The sequence below is a fragment of the Cervus canadensis genome, chromosome X (assembly GCF_019320065.1).
Source record: "Cervus canadensis isolate Bull #8, Minnesota chromosome X, ASM1932006v1, whole genome shotgun sequence".
In the NCBI taxonomy this organism is placed as follows: Eukaryota; Metazoa; Chordata; class Mammalia; order Artiodactyla; family Cervidae; genus Cervus; species Cervus canadensis.
In genome coordinates this window covers 50,732,101-50,744,752 of record NC_057419.1, presented here as the reverse complement: position 1 = coordinate 50,744,752, position 12,652 = coordinate 50,732,101, and the positions used below count along the sequence as shown (strand labels likewise).

The 12,652-nt window shown below is 38.9% G+C and overlaps 1 protein-coding gene and 1 pseudogene across 3 annotated transcripts in view; one reads left to right on the top strand and one right to left on the bottom strand.

Annotated features, from left to right (window-relative positions):
• ZNF81 (zinc finger protein 81) overlaps nt 1-6,885 on the bottom strand; it is an 89,540-nt gene extending 82,655 nt beyond the window's left edge. Inside the window, exons 1-2 of one of the 3 annotated variants that reach the window (XR_006267370.1) lie at nt 5,982-6,689; nt 5,420-5,513 (exon numbers count right to left, since the gene is read on the bottom strand). The gene's annotated coding sequence lies outside the window, so the exon portion shown is untranslated. Of the gene's footprint in view, nt 1-5,419; nt 5,514-5,961 lie in introns of all 3 variants that reach the window. The other 2 variants (XM_043457756.1, XM_043457755.1) reach the window with 2 other exon arrangements.
• Nucleotides 2,357-2,643, top strand: LOC122434414 (annotated as a pseudogene).
• Nucleotides 6,886-12,652: the final 5,767 nt, after the last annotated feature.

Below are 12,652 nucleotides of genomic sequence, written 5' to 3'. Positions count from 1 at the left end.
ACCTATTCAAGTCACTCATCAAAAGGGAATATGAGTGTGACCATGAGACTTAGACTAAAACTAACAAAAGCTTCATTTTTAGCTCTGTCATCCTTTAGCTATATGAATATGAAAATGTTTCTTCAGGTTTTCTTTTCCCTAAAACAAATCAAAAATATTTATTTCAAGGGACTGTGAGAATTAAATGAGTTGATGTTTTTTAGGAACTCAGCAACAGACTGGCCCAGATAAATATTTAATTCATATTAGCAAGTATGGTTATTACAAGGAATCATGTAATATGAAGAAGGAGGTATCTCATTTAGTGTGTACATCAATCACATTATTTGTGTCCCGCTGTAATTATTATTATCTCACAGTATGCATATAGAAACAGAGGCTCAGTGATGTTCAATTGAAGTCCGTCTACCTGGCTTCAAAGCTCACATTCTCAATGGTATACCACATGGTACTTATATGTGGGAGGCTCAAAATAAACATGGTTCTATTATTAAACAGATGTTGAAAACATTATAATTTGGAAAAAATTATTAAGTAAAGTTCTTAAGCCAGAAGATATATGCCATAAGGAAAGTACTAACAGTCTGGGACTAAAATTTTTAATTACCACAATAACATCCAGAAGGAGAAACTGTTTCTCCAGTTGAGGGAACTAGGGAGGGGAAGGTGTCTCCCTGTCCAAGCTGAGGTACAATTTCATTATGATCAACTAATCCAGGCACGAAAGATTTAGTCATCCTTGTTGGGAAAGGGAAAGTACCACATAAAATGAGGAGGAACTTAAGATAAGAGAAGTTAAGAAACAAGATGAAAAAGAAACAAGAAAGTAAACAAAATAAAAAGTAAAATAAAATGAAAAGTATGAATAGGTTAAATTTTAAACACGTAAAGAAGACGTTGTGTCAGAGAAAGAGAGAATATGCTTTCTTTTCTTATGCTTATAGAACTTTTTACACAATTCTATCAAATAACATGGCCAGAAAAAAAACCTGGTAGATGTCTGAATGTTATAGTATAAGATGTTATACTGTAGTATATACTTATATACTATATGTATATACAGTATATATAAGCATATAGTACGTAAGATGTTATCTTCTAGTATAAAATGTTCAACGTCATTATACCTTAGGAAATACAATCAAAACCAAAAATGTTCTATTCATTAGCAAACCATTTCAAATACACTAGGATGGCTAAAAAAAAAGACAGTAACTAACGCTGGTGAGATGTGAATAAATTTGAGCTCTCAGACATTACTGGTAAAATTTTAAAATGGTAGCCACTCTGAAAAATAGGCTGGCAGTTCCTCAAAATGCTACCCATATACAGTCATCATATGACCCAGCAGTTCTACTCCTAGTATCTACCAAGAGAAATGAAAGGCCATGTCCACTCCAGAACTTGTGCACAAATATTCACAGCAGTATTAGTCATAGTAGCCAAAAAGAGGAAACCACTTAAATGTCGACCAACTGATGAACAGATAAACAAAATTTGCTGTGTGCATACAATGGAATATTATTTGGCAATAAAAAAGAAGTACCAATACATGCTGTAACATAAATGAACCTTGAAATCATTATCTTAAGAGAAAGAAGTCAGTCGCAAAAGACCACATATTTTATGATTTCATATATATGAAATGTCCAGAATAGGCAAACACATGAGACAGAAAACTGATTAGAAGTTCCCTAGGGCTGGGGATGTAGGGTGGCATGAATGATGAATGTCTGCTAATGCGTGAAAAGTTTCTTTCTGGGGTATTGAAAACATTCTAAAATTACACTGTGGTGTTGACTAAACAATTCTGTGAATGTACTAAAAATCACTGAACCGTACACTTCAAATTGATGAATTTTAAGGTACTGAATATATATATATATATATATGTATGTCTCTTTTATATAACTAAATAAATAAATCTGCTTTAAAAGAAAAAGAAAGTGAAAGTCGCTCAGTCGTGTCCAACTCTCTGCAACCACATGGACTATCCAGTCCATGGAATTCTCCAGCCCAGAATACTGGAGTCAGTAGCCTTTCCCTTCTCCAGGGGATCTTCCCAACCCAGGGATCAAACCCAGGTCTCCCACATTGCAGGCAGATTCTTTACCCACTGAGCCACAAGGGAAAAAGAAAAAAGAAAAAGAACACTTTCCTAAATAACCCAGGATCAAAGTCAGAAATCAATACAAAGGCTACACAATTTTTACCAGAAGTCATGGAACATGCTAAAGTTGTATACAGAGTGAGATGTATATATTTTAATGGCTTTACTTTTAATTAAAAATAAATATAACAGGTGCAGATGGCGTCACCTGGAGCTTGAGCAGCTGCATGAGGGTCTTTGATACCCATGGCCATGGACAAACCAAGAGGGCAGAAGTCCAAGAATGTATTCCATAGAGCAAGGTAAAAAATACAGCAAAACCAGTTAACACTAATTTAAAGAAAGTACATATTGTGAGAGATGAAAAATCTAATAGAGTGGGAAAATCTTCTGTAGGTATACAAAAGGAACTTGCACATTTCTCAAAAAGTTTTTATCTTTAATCTCTATAGAAACAGCTGATTTTTCAGCAGTGTCATAAAAATGAACCAGTTAACAGTGGTGAAGCTACAAGATTAATGGCTCAGCTGTAATACACTGGTGATGTATCAAATTGCCCCCAAAGACCAACAAAGTAAACATTCTATACAAATAAATAGATAAAACAAAAGAGAGATAGATACATGTCTTTTTCAACCCTGGTTTCCTCAGGGTATATGAGGTGGATGAACCTAGAACCTATTATACAGAGTGAAGTGAGTCAGAAAGAGAAAGATAAATATCGTATTCTAACACACACATACAGAATCTAGAAAAATGGTTCTGAAGAATTTATTTACAGGACAACAGTGGAGAAACAGACATAGAGAACAGACTTAAGGACATGAGGAGAGGGGAGGAGAGGGTGAGATGTATGGAAAGAGTAACATGGAAACTTACACTACCATATGTGAAATAGATAGCCAACGGGAATTTGCTGTGTGGCTCAGGAAACTCAAACAGGGGCTCTGTATCTACCTAGAGGGGTGGGATGGGGAGGGAGATGGGAGGGAGATTCAAAAGGGAGGGGATGCACGTATACCTATCTATGGCTGATTCATGTTGAGGTTGAGGTTTTCTCATGTTGAGAAAACAACAAAATCCTATAAAGCAATTACCCTTCAATAAAATAATAAATAAAAAAATGAACAAGAACAAAAGAGAGCTAAGTATTCACTCTAAAACATAGAAAAAAAAACAAGGGGAGGGGTGCAAAAAAAAAAAATTAAGCAAACCCCCGCCAATGGAAAACAGTAACTAAGAAAAGCCTTAAATAAATCAAAAGAATATAATAGGAGTTAAAAGAAAACAAAGAGCTGGTCCTTTAAAATGACCAATGTCATAGATAACTCCCTAGCAAATGAGATAAAGAAGAGTTAAAAGACATATATATTCTCACACACACACACACACAGGCACACACAAACACATATACAGAGAGGGAAGACAGAATGAGAATCATTCCCAGATAAGGCAGTGTTTCAAAGTAGTTATTGTAGGATATTATGCATAACTGTATAGCAACATAGTTTATATTGATGTGAAACAGGTGCTTCCCTAGCAAAATTTAAATTTACAAACTTAATACAGGAAAATACAGATGGAACAGAATAATGAATGTGGAAGAGACCAGGGAGGGGGGGCGGGGGAAATGACATAACAACAAATACAAATAGAAAGATTCAAAGTTAAAAAGAAAAGGCGCGGTCCACAGATCTTAAGGAACACGGCCTTGTAGTGAGTTTCCTGGGTTTCCTTTTCCCTCACATGTATCACAAACAGGCCACTAGAGAAGCTTATAACTCAGAACCATCAACAGGCACAGACAACAAAGCTCTAAGAAAAGCCTGCACCCCTTAATCAAAGGACCAAGAAAAGAGTCCTAACTGAGCATATCCATCCTACTCCAGCCAAACACTAATAGAATACGCATTCTCTTCAAGCACCGGTGTGACACTATCCAGGGTCACAAAACAAACTTTGACAAATTGAAATCATACAGCTTATGTTCTCTGATTATAATAGCATCAAACTAGAAATCAATAACAGGTAACAGGAAAGTTGCCAAACTTTGGAAATTAAACAACACATTTCTATATAACCCATGGATCAAAGAGGAAGTCTCAAGGGAAATTAAAAAGTAATGAATGAAAATGAAAATACAACATATCACAATTTGGGATGCAGATAAAGCAGTGTTGAAAGGTAAATTTATAATCCTAAATGTTTAGATTAGAAAAGAATTAAGGTATTAAATCAATAAGGTAAGCTCCCACCATAAGATACTAGAAAAAGAAGAGCAAAGAAAACCCAAAGCAATCAAAGGAAGCAAGTAATAAATGTAAGAGTGGAAATCAATAAAATTGAAAATAGAGAAAGATCAATGAAACTAAAAGCTGGTTTGTTGAAAAGACAATCAAATTGGTAATCCTCTAGCAAGACTGACAAAGATAAAAAGAGAGAAGACACAAATTACCAATATCAGAAATGAAACAGGAGATATAACTATAGATTCTGTAGTCACTGAAAGTAAGGGAATATCGCACACCACTTTATGCACATAAATTCAACAACATGGATGAAATAGTCCAATTTTCTCACAAAACATAGACTCCTACAATTTACCCACTATTAAATATGTAGGTACTCTGAACAGACACTAAATAGATAACCTGAACAGTTATTTAACTACTGCAGAAATTGAAGCCATAATCAAAAGCTTCCAAAAGGAAATCTCCAGGCCCAGATGGTTTCACTGGAGAATTCTACTGAACATTAAAAGAAAAAATATCATCTACATAATCTCTTTCAGAAAACAGAAGAGGAGAGAACACTTCCTAACTCAGTTACTGAGATAAGTATTATCCTTATACTAAAACCAAAGACAGGACAGAAAAAGAAAACTACAGACCAATCTCTGTCACAAACTTGGACACAAAAATCCTCAAAAAAAGCATTAATTAATAATTCCTGCAATATATATAAAAAAGAATTATACACCACAGGCAACTGAAGTTTATTCCAGGAATGTAAGGCTGGTTCAATATTCAAAACTCAATAAGGGGATTCCCCCATATTAACGGGCTAAAGAAGAAAAACCATATAAATTCACATGGTATTGACAAAATTCAACGTACATTCACGATAAAAGCAAACAGACACATAGACAAATGGAACACAACAAAGAATCTAGAAGGAGCTGCACAAAAGTATGGCAAATTTATTTTTGACAAAGGTACCAGAGGAGTCAGTGGAGGAACTGCAGTCTTTTTAACAAACAGTGCTTAAGGAACTGAGCATCAAATATATGCACCTCGATCTAAGACTCACCGCTTCATACAAAACAATTCAAACTGGATCATGGACAGCGGAAGAAGAAATGAATAAAATCCTTATCACAGTGAAGACTTAATCTCTCCTTTCTCTGTAAGAGAATAAGCAAACAAAAAAGTACAAATTTTGTACAACACAAGTGATACCTAAACAATTAAATATTATTTTCAAATTATACATGGAACATTCATTAAAAATTCACCAAGGACTAGGCCATGAGTCCCCTCAGATTTCAAGAAATGAGCTTCATGCAGACATTTTTCTAACCAAAGAAAACTTAGAAGTCTAGTAAAAAGATAAACTTTTGCAAAATGAAAGCACACTTCTAAATAACTCATGGACCCAAAAAAAAAAAAAAATCCACTCTTAGAAAACACTTAAAAAGTAAAGCACCCAACCCTGTGGGTCTCTGAGTGAACTTTAAGATCTTAACATTGATATGAGAAAAGAGGAAAGCCTGAAAAATAAAAGGCGAATCATCCAGCTATATCCAGACAACCGACTCCATCACTGACCAGACAGAATTCCCCAACACTCACCCTCCCCGGGTCCCCTTTACCTTCACACCGCTAGGACACAGAGCACCGGGATCCTCTTCACAACAACTATCAAACCGCGGCCGAAAACTGCAGGCGCTTCCGGTCACCACCCCTAGCACCGCCCCTTCTCGGGCTTTGGGTGGGAGGTTCACACACGAAGGGGCGTGGCTCTGCACAGGCGCAAAACCGCGTTCGAAGCCGCAGTCAACCAACAGTCAACATCGCCATGTTACGGAGTCGAAGTTTTGGGGCATTCAGTGCCCATCGGCAGCGTGGTCAGGCGGGGAACGTGGCCGCGCCAGAGGTGCGATTCCCCGTGGGGTACGCCATGTTGGAGGAGTGTCCATTCCGTACAGAGGATGAGGAAGCCTCTACTCACGTTGCGGAGCGGTGGCCCTGCCTCACAGGTGGTGGGGAGCAAGAATGGGGGCGTTTCTCTGGCGGGCTTCTTGGAGAAAGGGTCTTTGGCTCTGAACTCTATGGATCTGTGTAATGATGTTCAGAGAAGCTGAGAGGCCTCTGGAAAGACACGGAGATGCCAATGGCTATTATCTCCTGGCAGATAACAGGGGATGAGAAGTCGGACTGCTTGCAGGCTCCTCCTGGAACATACCACGAGGGGCGAAAGGGAAGAAATCAGGGACCTATAGGCCCTCCTAGGATATAGCACTGGAGGAAAAGGGGAAGGAGTCAGTGTAAGCTTCCCCTCTGCTGGGCTTGTGGGGTTGGCTGTGGGATTTGGATGCTCCCAAATCGACATTATCAACATACCCACTCCAGCCACCCCAGCGAAAAGAAGTTTATACCAATTTTTAAAAAATTTTCCCTTACTCTAATACAATATGTCAATAAAAATATTTTAGGAAAAATTGCTTTTATTTTTTCATAAAATAAAATGTATATAGTAATAGTGCCCTTACTTTGCAAATGTAGCTTTAAGCCAAGACCGTCGGGTGGAGAGGGAGGTGGGAGCGGGGGGATCGGGATGGGGAATACTTGTAAATCCATGGCTGATTCATGTCAATGTATGACAAAAAACACTTCAATATTGTAAAGTAATTGGCCTCCAACTAATAAAAATAAATGGAAAATAAAAAAAATTAAAAAATAAGACAAGACCGCTTCTGCCGTTGAACCTGTTTGTTGCCCCTTGTCACCTCCAGTAAGGAAATCCTGGAGATGCCCTTGCCCTCTGGGAGATGTCACTGGGGCAGATGAAGAAGAAGTCATGCTGCCTTTCTCCTGGGAATGCCTACATATTTTTCAAAACCAAGTTCCAATATCTCCTTCATGGAATCCTCCTGACAGAGGTAGAGGACTCTGTATCCCACTGCAGGCCCTTCTGAATCTTCAAGTATGGAAGGTGTTTGGAGGAGCTCAGATGTGAACTTGCTGGATGCGCTCAGTCTAGTGACATTCCATCTGGGCCTTGGTTTAACAATCTGGAATATACGGGTGTCCTATTCCAATTATCCTAAGAACATCTGGGATTAATCTGTAGTCTGACAAATTTATCAGTCAGTGAGGGAGACCATACACCAGAGGAACCAAGGAGTGGTTCACTAAACAAAAGAAAAAATGGAGTTATGAAATTCTGAGGAATGGTGAAGTTCAGATGAAATGTGAATGAAGCAGTGTTTTGGTAAACTCAAAGCAAAGCAGGGCTGTATGTGGACTATAAAGTGAATTCAGAATCCTGTTTCCTTGGAAACCATAAAGTTAAGATAGATATGGAAGTTTCTATCTAGATACCCCCTGTCTCTGCACTGGGGTTGGAAACCTTAGCTGCTCTTTTGTGTGTAAGTGATTTAAAATCTTCAGCAAGAGTGGGATGTTTTATCTATACTGATATCAAACAGTTTCTGATACTTTATGATTGTAGAGAACAAAGTTTCTCAGTGAGTGAAAAAGCAGCAGTCCCTCAAAGCAGGAGTTCTTTATGGCATTACAGATACAGGACATCCTTGAAAGAAATAATGTTTCCTATTAATTTTCATCTGACTTTATCTGTGTCTGTTCCCCCAGCCTTATGAATGGCAGAGCATACTTTTACATTCTTAGCTAATTTTTCCTTTCTTAGATGGTTCGAGTCTCTGATTATCCCATATTCTCTTTCTGCCCCTATAGTCTTGGTCTGGATGTTTGTTGAATGAATACATGAAAGAAGAAATGGAATCAGTGGAAGCGTGTTTGGTATGCATACTAGTCTAATAACAGCACCAGGAATCATTGTTAATGTCAGTGTCATAATACTACTATGGTTATGTTTTTAAAAAGCTAAGTCTATTAGACTATTTCAGAGAAGAAAGGAGCCAATAATCATATGAAGAGATGTTCAAAGTCATCAGTGATCAGGGAAATACAAATAATGAGATAACATTTAACACCCATTCAACTTGCAAAAATTATGTCTGACAAAACAGACTGTTGGAGAGGATGTATAAATACAGGATCTTCTTGCCCTGTTGAAGGAATATAAATCAGTGTGACCACTTCAGAAGATAGTTGGCATTTCCTCCTGCAGTGAATATTTACAGTCCTCACATTCTATCCTGTCCGTGCTCAGGAGTATATCTAAGAGAACCACTTGCACATGAAACATAGAATATGCATGGTATCTTGTTCACGATAGCAAAACCTGGAAACAAAAGTGAATGGAGTCAAAATGAATGAACCAGAACAGTACCCAACAATAGGGATGAATTTTAAGGGGAAAAAAAAAGAAACTGTGATTCCCGAAATAGTATAAAAAGCGTAACACACTTCTATAAAACTAAAAAGAATTATTTAGCATGTTGTATAGTTGTGATAAAATTATATTAAAAGGAAATAAAAAATCAGTGAACTTGGTATTTAGGATGATGTTTACCTCAGTTGAGGACAGGCAGAGCCAGGAATTGAGGAAACACGTGGTTAGATGGAATCATTGTTAAGGCCATACCTTTTCTTTTGGGTGGTAGGTGCATCAGTGCTAATCATATTATTAAAACTAACTTAATGTTTCAGTTAGTCTGGAAAATTAAACTGTGGATGGTGAGATGGACAGGGAAGCCGGGAATGCTGCAGCCCATGGGGTCGTGAAGACTCAGGCACGACTTGGTGACTGAACAACAACAACAAACTTAGATAAATATCTAAATGTAAAAAGAGAAAATCTGCATGGAGAAAAGTACAGTCCTGTCCTTGAATGGGCTAAGAAAATCTTTGGCCCCAGCCCAGAGACGCCACCCAGTGGTGGGATGACCAAGAAGGCAGGCACTCCATGGCCTTGACACTTACTGTGGCCCCTGCCAAAGGTGCTCTGCCTCTAAGGCTCACCCCGTCACACCACTCGTGTACTTGCTCAAATGTCTTTTTTTCTTTTTAAACAATTTATATTGAAATGCAGTTGATTAGCAATGTTGTATTAGTTTCAAGTGCACAGTAAAGTGATTCAGTTATACAGTCATTATTTTTACATTCTCTTCTATTACAGGTTATTACAAGATACTGAATATAGTTAGTTCCCTGTGCTATCTATATAGTAGGTGCCTGTTGTTTATCTATTTTATGTATGGTAATGTGCATCTGCTAATCCCATACTCCCAATTAATCCCTCCCACTTCAAAAGTGAAAGTGAAAGTCACTCAGTGGCGCCAACTCTTTGCGACCCCACAGACTATACAGTCCTTGAAATTCTCCAGGCCAGAATACTGGAGTGGGTAGCCTTTGCCTTCTCCAGGGGATCATCCCAACCCAGGGATCAAACCCACGTCTCCTGCATTGCAGGTGGATTCTTTACCAGCTGAGCCACAAGGGAAGCCCTCCCACTTTGGTAGCCATTAATTTTGAATCACCTGGTAAATAGGCCAGAGTAGCTCATCCAGATGAGGACTGTGTTGCTTCTGATGTCCAAAGAGGCCCTAGGTGTTGTCCCTCCTTTCTGCTTATGGAAGAGCCAGATGCAAAACTTATTCTTCAAGAGGTTAGAAGGAGTATCTCCACAAGCCCCCCCACCACTGGACCCCTAGTAATCTCACTGAGATAGAAGGCCCCTACATTTATTTTCAGATTCATTTCCCGTCTTCTGACACACAAATATCTTATCCACAAGTCTAGAGTAGTCGCTCACTCTTGTCCATTAGGTCTAATCAGCATAATATCCATGTAATGGACCAATGTGGGGTTCCCAGGTGGCGCCGGTGGTAAAGAACCTGCCTGCCAATGCAACAGATGTAAGGGACGTGGGTTCGATCCCTAGGTTGGGAAGATCCCCTGGAGGAGGTCACAGCAACCCGCTCCAATATTCCTACCTGGAGAATCCCATGGACAGAGGAGCCTGGCAGGCTACAGTCCATAGTGTCACAAAGAGCCAGACATGATTAAAGTGACTGAGCATGAAGACATGTGATGTGATGTCTTGTGGAAGGGAAAGTTGACCAAAATCCCTACAAACTAAATTATGACATCGGCCTGGAGAGTTGATCTACCTCTGAGGTAGGACAGTGAAGGTATATAGCTGGCCTTGCCAGTGGAAGAAAACTGCTTTTGCTGGTCTTTACTAACAGTACTGGTTTTTAAAAAGGCATTTACCAGGTAAGTATCTACATGCCAAGTACCAAAGGATGTGTTCATTTGGTCAAGCAACAAAACTGTATCTGGTATACCAGCTGCTGTTGGAGACACTACCTGGTTAAGTTTTTGATAATCCACTGTCTTTCTCCAAGATCCATTTGTCTTCTGTGCAACGTGACAAATAGGCACATTGAATGAGGATGTAGTGGAACCACCATCCCTGCATCTTGTAATAACATACAATGGAAGAGAAGGTAAAAATAATGACTATATAACTGAATCACTTTACTGTGCACTTGAAACTAACACAACATGGCTTATCAACTGCATTTCAATAATTTTTTTTAAAAAGAAAAAAAAAAGACATTTGAGCAGGTGCATGAGTGGTGTGACGGGGTGAGCCTTGGAGGCAGAGCACCTTTGACAGAGGCCACAGAAAGCGTCAAGGCCTTACTTTTCTCAATTGCCTTCCTCTATTAAGAAATAAAAGCTGTCTTTATTGGTGAAAAAAAAAAAGAAGAAGAAAACAGAGAAAGAAACTGTCAAGGCCACGGAGCACCTGCCTTCTTGATCATCCCACCAGTGGGTGGAGTATCTGGGCTGGGCCCAAAGATTTTCTTAGCCCATTCAAGGACAGGACTGTACTTTTCTCCATGCAGACTTTTTCTTTTTACATTTAGATATTTATCTAACAGTTGTCATTGTTCAGTCACCAAGTCGTGTCCAAGTCTTTACTACCCCGTAGACTGCCACACACCAGGCTTACCTGTCCATCTCACCATCTAACAGTTTAATTTTCCTGATTAATATAGTAGAGCTTTGTTCTTTATTTTACTTATGCTTTGTGTATAATTTAATCTCAAACTTCCAATTTAACCCTCTTCCCCACCTCCCTTTGGTAACCATAAATTTGTTTTCTACCTCTGTAAGTTTATTTCTGTTTTGTAAATAAGTTCATTCGTATCATGTTTTTAAAATCCACATAAAAGATATTATCACTCAAATGCATTTTCCTCAGATGTTTTTCTTCCCTGACCTACCCCACAACTCTCTAACTCCTCACTATGCATTTGCTTTCTTCATAGCCTTCCTTTTTATCTGACATGATCTTATTCATTTCCTGTTTGCTCATTTCTGTTCATGCTGATACTGCAGTGATTTCTGCTTCTCACATATGTATTCAGATGCTTTATTTTTAGTATCTTTACCACACACGTAGAGTGCAACAAAACTCTGTATGTGCTGTATTCATTTTGTTAAAAGATGAATTATTCCCTCTAAAAGACTCTGCGAGCATCTCTGGATGACATGACTAGTTATAAATTTGATTTTGTAGAGTAATGCAGAAAATACTAGAGATGGAGAACTTCTCAGTATATAGGACCCTATTTATTCATTCAACAATAATCTGTTGATCACCAGTCACTGCTCTTGATACTTAATGTTTGGTTGAACAAAGCAACCCCCAAACCCCTAACTTCCTGGACCTGACATTCTGATGAAGAAGAAAGCCAATAAACATTGTTAAAAGGTGATAACTTCTAAAGAGAGTTGGATAGGACAGAGTGATGTGACTTGAAAGTGCTGGAGAACTGCCACTTTAAATAGGAAGAGCAGTCTCCTCTTACACTCTACCACCGGCTGCCCTGCATTCTGGAGCAGGCCAGTCTCAAATCTTCACGAGTATGTGGGCATCTAGTTGAAACCAAGGACGAATGCAAGGTCAGAATATTTTCACATCTGCAGCTAAGGATGTAACAATGAGTACCTTTTTGTCCTACAGTAGATGCAAGGAGTGGGCTTATCCAATGACTCAGTGGTGAAAAATCCACCTGCAGTGCAGGAGACGAAGGAGACTTGGGTTCGATCCCTGGGTCAGGAAGATCCCCTGGAGGAGGAAATGGCAACCCACTCCAGTATTCTTGCCTGGAGAATCCCACGGACAGAGGAACCTGGTAGGCTACAGTCCATGGGGTCACAAAGACTCAGACACAACTGAGTGACTGAGTACACACACACACACACACACACACACATGCAAGGAGTAATACCCAGTCTTCTGATCAGTCTTGTCTTGCATGCCTTCCTTTAGTAGGTGGAAAATATTTTACAGTATTTACTGAGCAGGGTTTCCTGG